Genomic DNA, 13,926 nt, shown 5'->3' with positions numbered 1-13,926 from the left:
CTTCTGTTTGCTAAGGTGTGTGCTTGAGCTCTACAGGAAGTATAAATAATCGCCGGCTGTGTTTATGTTAAGTGAAGCACAAGCGAGGCCTGTGTGCCCGTTGACCTTTTCACAAGTTCGTCTACAGGCGGACTAGCAAGCATATGGCTTGTGCCAGCCGGAATTAAATAAACGAGAGCTGTGTCTACTCCTTGATTGAATTGCTCATGAAAAGCAGTTAATCGAGCGACTTACTTAAGTAGGAAAGTTCTGAAGCTGCTTAAGTTAACTTGTAGTTCACGTCGTATTGTAATTGCTTATCGCAACTAGCCTAGGCGCCACATATATGCAAAAGTGTTTGTGTATAACCCACTGACCTTAAAATGCAAAATAAGAAAACACAATACCGAAATGCACAACAAAAGGGCAAAAACTTTACGCATAAATAAAGGAGGCGGCGGCAGCATCTCCTTGCCCCAGGTCAAAGACAATAATAATAAAAAACCGCTCAAAGATGCTGCCGACAGCAAAAAACAAAAAATAAAACGAAATAAAAACGAAAAGAAAAACAAAAGAAGTCGCAAAACAAAATTTAAAGTCTTTTTCCTCAGCTTTTTCTCTTCTTTTTCTTTCTTCAATTTTATTTCATGTTGCGTGGAGTTGAGTGAGTTAGCGTTGGCATTTGTCAGTCGGTGCCTGTCAGCGTGTACTTCCTCCACTTGCTGTATGTATGAATAAGATATAAATATACATATATTTATATATATAATATATAGGAGTCATGCTGGAGTACGCTCAGACCACAACTTGCCGCAACTTTTAATAAACTTGCAAACTATTTTGTCTTTTTTGCGTTAATACCCTGCGATTGTATAAAAGTTAGACGAAAGGATTGTCTTACTATGCCTAAGCTGAAATTTTATAATTGATAATATCCAAGCAAGCTTATACCATTGCCTATTCATAGAGGTAAAGCCAGTACAAATAATTATGATATCTTAAGCTCAAGTTGCTATAGCTCTGCATATCTTATAATAATAATAATATTTACAAATCTATTTAGCATACATGTGTAGGGTATCTGCCCGTTAAGCATACTTAACTATCAGTTGCTCTGTTCTATATTTTTATTTCTTGTATTTTCAAGTGCTGCGAAGGTTGCCAATAAAGTTGCGAGGGAAAAAAGTGTAGGCAAAAGAACAACATGGAGTTGAAGAAAACTTTTACAACCAGTCGAAAATAGAAGCTGTTAAAAGCGCGTATTGTTTTGCAAAATACTTGACCAAGCCCAGTTGGCAAACTGTCAGCAGTTTCGGGCGACAAATTTTTGGAGTTTTATGCATTGGTCGAGTCTAGTTTTACGAGCCGACCAATTGATGCAGATTTTATGGCCGTTTAAGTAGCTTGTCTTAAAATCATCGTAACATCTTTGGTTGCTGTGGGGCAATAATATTTCTAGCCACACTTCAAATGCTAATTAGCAAAGCAACTGACGACCGCGGTCTGCGGCAATAATTGTATCATGACTTTGTCTGCCGCAACTATAATATTAGCTCAATTTTGCGCGAATGCCGACAATGTTTTATAGCCATCGGTGTAAGTGTATGTGTACTTAGTAACTGCTGCGGCATTAGCTTTGCTGTGGGCTCGAGGCAAAAGTTTCAACTGGGCCAGCTGCCATTGAAATTATGCTGAAAACCACATTACCAGCTACATTCACACATACATCAGCGCAGACAGGGCAGGGCGTGTTATTCAGTGTAGCTCCACACTTAGCTGTAGCTTGTAGCAGTGTAGTGTTAGCCCCAACTCCTCGCTGTGAAGAGCATCTGTGCTTGTTGCATACACTTTGGCGCACTAATTAAAGAAAATTTGCTTAACAAACAAACAGGCAGCAGCACGAGCACGAGCACGAGAGCGAGAGCGAGAACGAAGCAAAGAAAGGCAGAGCGCGTGCAGAGACAAAGATAGAAATAGTAAAAGCAGCTGCTTTGCAATTTGTTTATTTACATTTACCTTGCACGAAAATTTGCATAAATTGCATTGCAAACAATTTAAGAGGAGACTTCAAACGTTTCTCGCAATGTACTGTAATGCCCCGAGCTACAAAAATATTTGTTCAGATGATTTAAATTGAGTGCAATTTAAAAGAAAATAATATTTAAATACTTTTCGTTATGTGCAACCAATTATCTATGCACACTTCACTTCATCTGTTTTTAACAAAGTTATATGAAATGTGTATTCAAATTTTTATTTAAAACGAAAAACGTTAATTAATTCTTTGCCAAATATATAACTACTTAGTAAATAGTCGAAGTGCAGCAAAGCAGCTTAACTGCAGCTAAGTTCAGATTATATCCAACGAGCATGAATTAAGTTCTGCTTCTACAACCGTCAGAATGCTTTAATACCACACTAAGAGTATAAGGCGTTAAGGGGATCAAAGAGTAGAACCAAAAAGAAGAACATAAAATGTGGTTCTCTTGCAAATAATTCACTTTCATTACATTAAAAGTAAGTTGAAAGTGAACAAAAATAAAGCTGCATAGCCGCGACTTAATGAGTGCCCAAAACGTAGCAATGCCACGCCCAACAGACCACCCACCCACGCCCCGCCCCGCTCATTAAAAGTAACCAAGCTAGCGGTGCCACAAACCAAAACACAACAACAAAACGGCGACCGCAACACATGAAAAGCGGACAAAAAGGCAGCGCTCCGGATGCCTCAGCCCACGTCAGAGCCATCAACGCTAATGACAAAAGCGCGCAAAGTTTGCATTTGCCTGTGTGGGGCGCAGCAACAGCAGGACAATCGGAACGAGAAGTGGGTCTAAGGCTGGCACTAAACATGACCACGGGGTGTGTCCAGCTGGCGAGTACAAAAATCACAAAAGAGCATAAAATTAGCGAACGATGCCGCCTCAGCTCCTCCAGCTATCTGCCAACCCCAACGCTCTGCAACCTTGTCCCTCTCTCCATCTCTCCGTCGCTCTCTCTTAGTCGACTTTGTGTCGTTACTTTATTTTAAATTTGCTCCACAAAAGCTACACGGCAGAGGGTAGGACGAGACAGGCAGCCAGCTAGAGCCCTCCCATGATGAATTCATGCCCATCATTTTGCTTGTAACAAAACTTGTGATTGTTGTTGTGGTTGTTGCTGGCTATGGACGTGGCTAGAGCGGGGGCATCGGCTTGCTTGCTTGCTGGTTGCCAGTTGCTGTCCTGATTTTTCACTGGCGTCGTCATTGTCGTTCTCGTTGTCGTTTTCGTCGCACTTACACAAGCTGGTCATTAGCTGCGCCTAGCAGCAAATTATTTGGCTGGGCGCGGCAGCCGTAACCATATTGTTGCCGTGGCTTTCGCCACGAAGCCTCTTCTACAGCCACCACTGATGTTGTTCTGCTTGTAGGTGGTTATGATAAACATCAGTGGAGGCCACTGCTGCACCAGCAAATACTAACTAAAATAAGAGAAACAACAACAGCAACAACAATCAGGCCTGGTTGGTCAGTGGAGCACAAATTTTCGCGTGCGTTGCGCCATAAGTTTAATTTTTCAGTTGGCCATTGCCTTGTCATGCTTTATATTTTCCTTCTTGTTCTTGCCGGAGTAGGATTTCATTGAGCGTGTTGCTGAAATTTTGATGTCAAGTACTTAAAGCTGATGTTTCGTTGTTGTTGCCGAAATCATAAGGGAGCCAATGGAAAAAAGAATATATATATTAAATGTTGAGCCATTTTTTCATGAAGCATGGTAAAAAATTAACGCAATTTGTACATCTCATAATGCTTGGGCTGGGTCTTCTGAGTGGGTGTTAAAATTGGCCTTTGTAACCTAATGAAAATTACATAAATTACAAAAATTATCTTGCTGCGGCAAGAGGCGGGAAGTTAATGTTTGATATTTAATTAAAAAGATTGAAGCAAACAAGATTTTTGATTATGTAAATGCAATTAAGGTGGGCATCTAATTGGATTATTTAAAGGAATTACAAACATATAAAGCACGAAACACAATTCATAATATTAAATTATAGAGCAAATATGACAGTCTGGCCAGATCAACATGGAATTGGTAATCAAAAGTCTGCAAAAAGTTTTTCCCATGGATTTAGTAAGTAAGTAGTAAGAGGATCATAAAATGTGTCCACTGCCGCCCATCGATTTGTCTTCATATTTTTTCTGAATCTGCCAAACACACAGTGCTTATCTTTGCATTTCCGCTGTCCACTCCGGGCCACAGCAGCAGCGTATTAGTTATAAATAACGCACATAAAATGGATAAATAAAATCTATTAGCATTGAAATGATTTATTAACGTGCACTTATGGTACTTATAGCTGTTCAGGCGCGGACTTTATTGAATGTAATGTACATTTATGCGATGCAATTACAAATGGATGGACCATCAGTCAGATTACGTATACGCAAGGTGTACGCTTGGAGGGCAAGCATTAAATTACATTGATTGCATTGCTGAAACTTGTTTTGCCTTAATAAAAATGTAAATTTTTTTATTGTTTCAAGATTTATTATTCGACATTTTTGGATGTCCCAAAAGCAAAACTGCTGATTTGCAGGGATTATTTGGCTGCAGAGGCGGCCACCTAGCAAATAGCTACGACGGGTCTTATATATATATATATATATATATATATATATATATATGTATTTATATATATATGTATATATATAGGTAAACGAATCGATGGTATTTTATGTCGCGCTCGGCTGCCACGTGGAAGCGCTTTTATGTTTCTGTTTCAAATTTATTATCGCTGCTAACTGTTTTTATGATTCTATTTGATGATTGTTTTGGTTTGAAGGCTTAGCTTCTGGCTCGCCACCCACTTGTAAGGCGCTCCATGTCAAAATCATAAATAAAACTGTCCTGTCTGTGACTGGCGGCCTTAGCTTCTGCGTATTTTGTCTGCCCAGGATTATCGCTTTAAAGCGCAGCTGAAAAAGAAATATCCAATTCTCGGGTTCGAATGCCCATATTTAAAGCAACCAACCATTTAGCATTGAGATGGCCACAACGGCACGTACTAATAAAAGCCAAAAAGCCTCTGGTTCAATCAATGCCATAGCCGTAGCCGTCTATCAGCAGTAAACAAACCCAACAGGGCGCCAAATTGACGGATGTACGGAGAGAGCTTCAATTTTCAGTGCTACTTGGGCATGCTGAAAATGTGTGAGGAAAGTTGCGTGAAAGCATGATTTAATGAATTTCCGGCAATAAAATAATTTAATTTTGGCCTAGTCAAGCAGTCAGTAGACATTGGGCTGAGGGCCCGGCTCTGATGCTGGCTCATCATTAAAACGTCAAGAGACCAAAAAAGAGAAAAAATGCGCAAATCTCCGCATAATTTAATAACGTCAAAGTTCTGCGTGGGGGGTCTGGTATCTCTAAAGGTATCCGAAGTGTTTGCGTGTCGCATAATAAAATGTGAGGCTGGAAGCCAGGCAATTGCCATGCCAAGATTCCGTTCGAGGCAGCTAATCTATGCGATGTGCGGCATCTAAACCGCCAGCATGAATATTTCAACATTAACTCCATTAAAATCAACATTATGAATTTTAATTTTGTGCCTGCAACATGAGCTGTTTGTCACTCGAGCAAAAGACGTGCCTAACTGCCAAGCTAAAGGCATAACCCCAGACAGGAGGCGCTGCTGCATGCCGTGAACTATAATAAGTCAGCATTGAGCTGCAGAGTGCTAAAATATTGGTAGAAAAAACAAAGCCACAGATTTCCAGTTGAAATGCTCACTGCGATGGGAGGCGCTCGCTCTGCTCTCAATTGCTTGTGAACGTTTCGCCAATCGCCTTACAAGTGCAATGTCAATTTGTGCACAAAGGATGATAAGGATTTTTGTCAAATGCTAGCAGTGTTTGATTTTTCTGACATTTGCCAATATTTTTACAGTCGACTGCTCTTGGCTCGAGTGGAAATAAAGCGCGACTGCAATCGATGCCTTTAGAGCCAGCAGAGCCGGTTAGTTCGCCTTGACTGTGCTTACAGCTCATCTCTAATGCTAAAAAGCTCTTTGGCTATTACATACTTAATACTACGCTCTAAAACTTGGCAACTTTCTCAATTGATTCAACTTTTCACTTTGCCAACTGACGGCCCCTTGACTTATTAATTTCCCGTATTAACAACAATTTACAAGCGCCGCTCATTAAAGTTGCATCAACTTTTCTGAGTGAAAGCTATTAGCAACTAATTTGTTGAAAGTCCGAAACTCCCTTTCAAACAACAGCGCCACAATACCCCCTTGAAAGTTTCAAAAAATAACATAAAAAGTAGATTGAAGCAGCTAAGGTCCGTTGGCAATAACATTGTATATAAATTCCGAATTTCGATTGATCTTTGAGCAGAGCACAGATAACAAAGTAAATGAGATTACAACATAACAGCAATTCATATTTTACGTCTTCTCTTAAAAGTATGCTATGCACATTTCTTTGCAGTTTCAATCTAAATTTCAGGAAACAAGAGAGACCGAAAATAGTATAGATTTTCTCTTAGGTTTGCGTTATTTGTTCTTGAATTTGCTTCGGCTTGCGATATCTGAAAAAATTTTCTTCTGAATTCGTACACATTCGTGCAGTTACAGGGTATTTAAATTATATACACGAAAAGTAAGCTTAACTTTCGTGGAGCATTGGGAAAGTGCTCTTTGATGCTTAACAAGTTTTTCACTGATTGTTTTTATTATTTTTTCAATTTTGTTATTTTTGTATTTTGCTTGCTGTTGGGCTGCCCACAATAACGCTTAGACCTAAGTAGATACAGCACACACATACACACAGTGTCATGAGGGACACTGGCAGAACCGAGGTAATCAGGTTGCGGTGTATGATGTGGGCAGCCAACGGGTGGGCTCGGCTACGAAGGCAGCCTCAACTTTGATAGGAATCATGCTGAGTTGTGAAACGTAAAATTGAATTTACTTTGTGGAACCACGCACACCCTTTCTCCCCAACAAACTGACCCGACTCTTGTGGCATGCTGCTGCCTTTTTTTAGCGCATTTCAGCAGTCATTCTGTGAGTGGTGCGAAGGAGGGGGTTGCCAGTAACTTTCTGGTTGGTCGCAGTCATAAATCATTAGGCATTTGGCATATGCAAACGGCTGGACGAGCCACCAGACGTCAACTTCATGCCCATCGCTGTTATCGCTAATCCCAGCATTAAATTTGGCTTTAACTTTCATTACACTGTGATATCATACCAATTTGTGACCATGCCTAAATGTCTAAATAAAATGTTCTACCGAAATCGAGCTGAAAACGCCCACTATGCCGCACTGTCTCGCTGCCCCACTGCTCCACTGTGCCACTGTCCCACAGGCCCACTGGCCCTTTGCCTTCTGGCCACTTCAGGGCCCACGCCGTTTGCTGCCACAACAAAGTGAAATTTGCTGTTCATGTACATTCATTGGTTTTGCAGCGAAGTTAATGATTTTGTTTTGGTGGCAAATTCATTGAAATTTATAACCCATGCTCGGTATTGGCTATGCGTCTGTGTGTGTATTTATGTGTGTGAGCATTATTGTAAGCAGCTTAAAGTAGCCATCAAGTCGTTAGTTGTATTGAATTAAGTTGCTTTTGTTTTGGCACTGTCTAGTGGTATTGCTGTTGATGCTGTCTGTGGCAAGGTTTGTTTCTCTTCACTCGTGTTTATTTCAATGTAATTAATATGTTCAGAGCTCAGGCAATTAGTTGTCAAGCCAGTTGAGCTCAACCAAACTTGAGTTCTGCAAGCGATATTTAGTAAATTAAACATGAATTCTAACAATTTCAAAAGTAAGTGAACATACCACTATTGAATGTCTTGAATAAACTCGAAGAAGGAAGGCTATTAAAATTTAGTTAGTTTCCAATTTCCCACTAAATTGTATAATCATAAACTTAATAGATAAACTTCAAAAGAGTACTGTCTGTATAATATTTAATGGGTACTTTAATAGATTTTTACTTATGCTTTTTTATTATTTTGTTCAGTTTATTTGTATTTAAAATTGAAATTTAATCTATATACCATCATCTTTTGTTTTCTAAGGGAAAATACAAAATTAAGTCAGAAACAAAGCGAAAATTAAAAATAATTTTCAAATTCAAATTAATTTTCCCCAAAATTAATAACTACAACAAAATGAATAATATAATATTTATGTATATTTACATATATATATATATATATATATATATATATATATATATATATATATATATATATATATATATTATACACATATTAAAACCCAAAACATAAAAAAATATAGTTATATTTATTTAAAAAACATTTATTCAAAAATTATTATATGGATAAGTTATACATAATAATTTATATTACATAAGTCAGAACCTTTAATCCCTAAATTTCTTGAACAAATGTGGAAATAAAATGACTCAGGGTTAATTTTAACGGATACAAAAGAAGAAGAATAATAAATCTCCGTAAGTATTTAAGCTTGTTAGTCCAATCGGCCAGTTGCTCATGCAAGCCAAATGCTAATTAAAGACATCACTTGCAATGCTTTGATATAAAAAAATCATCAGTCGTATAAACACTCTATCTTAGCCAAGTTATATCTCGTATAATTAATACTATTCACTTTATTTCCCAATTCTTCACAACTTAAAATCAAACTTGCGCCATTTGTTACACTCACACGCACTAAGCCCAAAGCCAAATGATACTCATGAGGCGCGAGTGGGATGCGCAATGGCTGGGGGGTTGGGGTGCGAGAGAGGGGTTGAAGTTGGCTTGTTGGCGTGGTACGTGATCCACGCTAAAAGTTGTGCAAATAAATAGCAGTGAAATTTTATAGCACACTTGATAATTTGTGCAATAATTCAGCAGAGCTAATCACCACATAAATAATCTTAAGGACAGAGCCACAACACACCAGCAGCAACAAATATCAATGCACAAGTGACGCAAAATATACATATACATATATCTAAGTGTGCTCATATAGGAAGCGGTATGTGTGCATAAGTATAGTAAGTAAATAACACTATGTAGTTGAGAAAAACAAATAAGGAGCGAGTTGAAGCAGGAATAGAAATGGAATTGGAACTGAGTATTAGAACTGCTGTTGGTATTAAAAAGAGAAGGGAACAGCGATAGACAGAGAGGAAAAGTGACGTAGACAGCGAGGACTAAGCAGCTAAACAAATAAAACCGAACAACACCAAAACTCATGAAATTGAGAACTCGGTCGAATGGAACGTGAGTAAAATTTTAGCTAACGAATGTTGACTTTCGCAAAGCACTAAAATGAAATAAAAACAACATCAAGAGCATTGGCAAAGTCATGGCAACAGCTGTAAACAACAACATCGCAAGACAGATCAAACAAAATCAACAATCATTTAGCAAAAGTTGGCAATTGATGAAGCCAAATGGACACGAAACAGGCAACGACCAAGTTCCGACTTGGACGCTTAAACTATTTCAGGCATAATACAAATTAATAAAAATTGTTGTGCCTTCAGACGTATACTTGTAGCGCTTTGGCTTTTAGCATTTAAGCAGGGTAAACAAACAAATAAACTAACAAGGCAATGGCAAAGCAACGAACCAACAAACAACAAACCAATAAAATAAACTCGCCAGCTGGCACGCAGTCAGTCAGTCAGCCACTTAGTCGCAAACAAACTCGGATTGCGTATACGACGCGTATGCCGGTTGTAGCATAACCCACAACACAAAATATATAATTTAATGCGAGCGCTATGTGTGCGAAATGTTTAAACTACCCCAAAAGGCCATAATGTATTCAACTTTATAGTGCACAAAACTTAAAGCGCATATTTACCAGCTGCTTGAAGACGATGAGACTCCGTGGCAACTGCCTGTTAGTAGATAAATGAACTTCTGTTGTTTTCTTAAGTTTTTAATATTTTTTTAACGAATTTACTCAATCACTTCTTTAGTTAGCGGCACTTTATCGAATGTTATTACTTGTTATACGAGTTCACTTTTTATTTGACTTTATTATGATGTTTTTATGACAACGTACTGGACACTTCTCTGTGCTGTTCTGAGACAATAGACTTCAACGTTTCTGCCACTTTCACTGCCAAACCGACCGTTAAATTCAACGTTCGCCACGCATCTACCAACTGATTTGCGTGCCACGCGTTAGATAGGCGAGGAGGCTGCACGCATTCAGATGGCTTCGTGCTTCGCCGAGACCGAAGCAACATTCGCCTCGTCTGGCATACGCTCGTCCGCATCTGAACAACGAAATGCGATACGAAGCCTGCAATTCGTGTCCAACTAAGAGAGAGTATTTCGAAAAATTGCAAATCGAACCTAACTGTGGCTGTGGCTGTGGCTATGGCCCAAAGAGAGCTGCAACAACAGCTGCGCGTAGCACAGTTACGTCAGTAGGCAGTCTGCTTTATTTGATAACACCAATACCAGTATATTATCAAATAGCTAGTCGAATAGCAGCACGTTGTGTACTGCGCAGGCGTATTGCTAAGTCGCTGAAATACAGGCAAATACTGGGCACAGTTTTCAACCCACTATTTGTCATCCAAAGTCGTTATCAGCGACTGAATGTATGACAGCTAAAATAGTTATCTGGAAGATATATGGAACTTATAGTAAGTGAAGTAAGGTTTGATTTATCAGGAAGATATAATGAACTTATAGTAAGTGAAGTAAGATTTGATTAATCAGGAAGATATATGGAACTTATAGTAAGTGAAGTAAGATTTGATTTATAAGGAAGATATATGGAACTTATAGTAAGTGAAGTCAGATTTGATTTGGAGTCTTAGGTCAAGCAAAATTCGCCTTAATATTTTGAAACTATTTTCGTAATATTTTGAAACTATTTTCGGGCTATATAACACAGAGAAATATGTGTTATATAAATAAAATACGCATCAAACATTCTTTTTATTCACACATTTGAGTACATTTGACAGACGTCATCACAAATGCGATTTCAATCAATCCGCCTTCCATTTATTGCGCCTTAATCCTTTAAACACTTTCAGAAATCATAAATATCTATAGCAAAATATTCGCATAGGCCCTGCCATCAAGTGCGATAAACATGTTCGCAATGATTATCGGAACTTAAGTCAAATGTCGAACAAATTACCTAAGGCCGCAGAATTTAATACTACATACTTTGGAACTCACCCTTGCCAAATAAGAATGAGTTTGCGAAATTCTCTGGCTACATATACAATGATATTTATGTATATAATGAGCTGAAAATGAAAGCCAAAAGCCACAACAAATTGCCACAGAGCCAAAGCAGTTGTTCATGCGGATTTTGATTTAAGGTTTTGCGGCGCTGCACTTATCGCGCAATTGATATTGATATAGAGCTCGGTAAATACCCACACAAGCCCACACACGCAGTAACACAAACACACAAGGAGAGAAAAGTTTCCTTTTTTTGGTTGAGAAGGCCATCCTCTGCTATATGACCAAGCCATATGCGGCATTCCAATGAGATAAAAAGTTGTTTGCAATATATAGAATCGATACGTATATATATAAATTATATTATTTATATATACATATATATATATATATATATATATATATATATATATATATATATATATATGTATGTATGTATTTATAGAGTATGTATGTGTTCGTATATCATAGCAAAGTGCACATCATGATTTTATTAAATGGACTCTGATGTATTTATTGTCCGGCAGCAACGTGACTTGTGAATTGATTTCATTAAACGTAAAAAGTTAACAAAGCTTCGCCGTTGCTTCGGCAACATTTTTGGCAGAGACTCGCTATATATCGCCATATAGATAAATATTTTTGTATAGCACTGTCCACACAGCTTGCTTGTGTATGGATGGGGCTGTGGGTGTGGGTGTATGGCTGTGTATATTGGCTTAAGGACATCCATCGTTAGTAGCCCAGCAGCAGCAGCAGCAGCCAGCAAAGAGCAGCATCAATGACCAATCGCAACAGCAGCGCGCATCAAGCATGGAATATCAATGCGGTCAAGTGTGGTCTAACTGACCAACTGACTAACAGACTGAACGAACTGACTGACCAAGCTGACTGGCAAGCTGACGGGCAGACAGGCTCTGGCTTTGGGGCATTTTGCTAGCCACAAATCGGCAAATTGTGTGTGTGGTGCTTTAGCCAGTATTATTTTGTACAAATAATGATGATAAGGCTGCTGATTTAACGCACATAACGTAGATTAGCAACAGGCCAGACGAGGGCCCTATGCATTTTTGCTACACGCTCAGCTCCTTAATTGTGGACACACTACTCGGGTGCTAAGCGAATCTTAGCAAAATGTCATTCATGTAGTCCTTAAAGCCAACGAATGTTAAATGCTGGAGAAACATTTCAGACTTTGTTTTGCGTGTCCTTGCATTGCGGAACGCAACGCGCGCAAACAATTTATATTAAATGTGCTTTTAATTGCCATGTAGAGAGCGGTGAGAGAGGGAGAGGCATTGGAGTAAAGGAGTTTCAAGCCGACTCAAACCCATTCGTTGACATGGAAATTGCTCTTAACACGAGCTCCCTTGCGCTCACTCCAATGAGGCCAAGGTGGCGTATGCGCGATTCCTGCATGCCAGCTAATTTCCACAGCGCACATTGGAGCGGCGTTAAATGACAAATTTCTAAGTAAAACACAACTTCTTGTACTTACAAATATGCATTTGTAAGCGCAGACTTTGAAGCTTTATTTCTCGAAATAAGCAGACAGCGGCGACACCCACTCCCATAAGCAGTGAATGTTTCTATGTTGTCGTTGCTGCATTGTCAGTTGTCCCTTTTTATAAATGTTAGCGGCAAGAACCACTTACATGAGCCATTTGCATCATATTTCTGTTGTCATTTGTTGACATTTTACTTGCTTTATGTTAGGGCGACATGCTTGCTCTAACTGTGTGTGTGTGTGTGCACTTGTGCGTGTGCCATGTTTGACGTATACTTAATGTGCAGTCATTATTTTTCGAGAAACAAGCGCACAAGTATGCCAGCCAGCCAACCAGCCAGCCAACAACAGAAATAATACTGAAGCAAAGGCAAAGGGCAGCAAAGCAAATAAAAACGTTTTTAGTATATAAAGTAAATCTACCACGCCCACTTGATGTGAGCGCAGCAGCAAGTTGTGAACTGGCGGCCAGCCTGCCTGCCCAGTTGACCAAATGAAAATCAAGCAAACGCTGCACAGGCTGCTTCATCATTGCTTGCCATTGTGCCGGGCCAGACCCGAAGCTTGGCTAATTGTTTGGGCCCATGCCGTCGTCGTTTCTTACCAATCACTCGAGCGAGCACTAATTAATTATCTGAGCATATGCCACACCATATTGAAAGCTGACTTTTCGCTGATTTTTGTTTAACTTTGCCCGGTAATTAGCGGCGATTTAATGGCCGAATCAGAATCGCAAACAATAAATATAAGGCTTAAGCATAAAAAGACTTCATTATAAAAGTATCTCGAGTAAGGTGAAAAAAGATTCAATAAATGTTGCTTTTTTTTTGTTGATAGAGCAAGAGCACACTCAAATTCTTACGATGCTTATGTTATTTAAAAATATAAGCCATCTTAACTCGACTCGAGATTCGTGTAGCCTTAAATAAGTGCTGCAAAATATATTAGACTAGATCAAGATTCCAGTCGCAGCTTCAAACATTGAGATAATTCTCGACTTCTTATAAATTATATATTACGGAAATCCTGTTCATGACTCTACTAATTTAAATTTAAAAGTTGGTTTTTTTTTTGAGTTTCCCAACTTTCAGTTGACAACATTGTTTGATTTGAAAGCCCATTTAACATCCGATACTTGCTATACCCTGATCTCATTGTAAGTGGGTAATCAGAGTATAATGATTTGGTGCAAATGTATGTAACAGGCAGAAGGAGGCATGGCAGACCCGATATAAATGTATTCTTGATCAGGA

At 38.9% G+C, this 13,926-nt stretch overlaps 1 protein-coding gene across 1 annotated transcript in view; it reads right to left on the bottom strand.

The window, feature by feature from the left end:
* The window catches only part of LOC111601443, a 40,601-nt gene extending 30,499 nt beyond the window's left edge, over positions 1 to 10,102 (bottom strand). Inside the window, exon 1 of the mRNA XM_030222792.1 lies at positions 9,815 to 10,102. The gene's annotated coding sequence lies outside the window, so the exon portion shown is untranslated. The remainder of the gene's footprint in view (positions 1 to 9,814) is intronic.
* Positions 10,103 to 13,926: the final 3,824 nt, after the last annotated feature.

The sequence above is a fragment of the Drosophila hydei genome, unplaced genomic scaffold, assembly GCF_003285905.1.
Source record: "Drosophila hydei strain 15085-1641.00,03,60 unplaced genomic scaffold, DhydRS2 tig00000063-arrow-pilon, whole genome shotgun sequence".
Lineage (NCBI taxonomy): Eukaryota > Metazoa > Arthropoda > Insecta > Diptera > Drosophilidae > Drosophila > Drosophila hydei.
The sequence above is the reverse complement of the archived record's forward strand: the minus strand, read 5'-3'. Positions and strand labels throughout refer to the sequence as shown.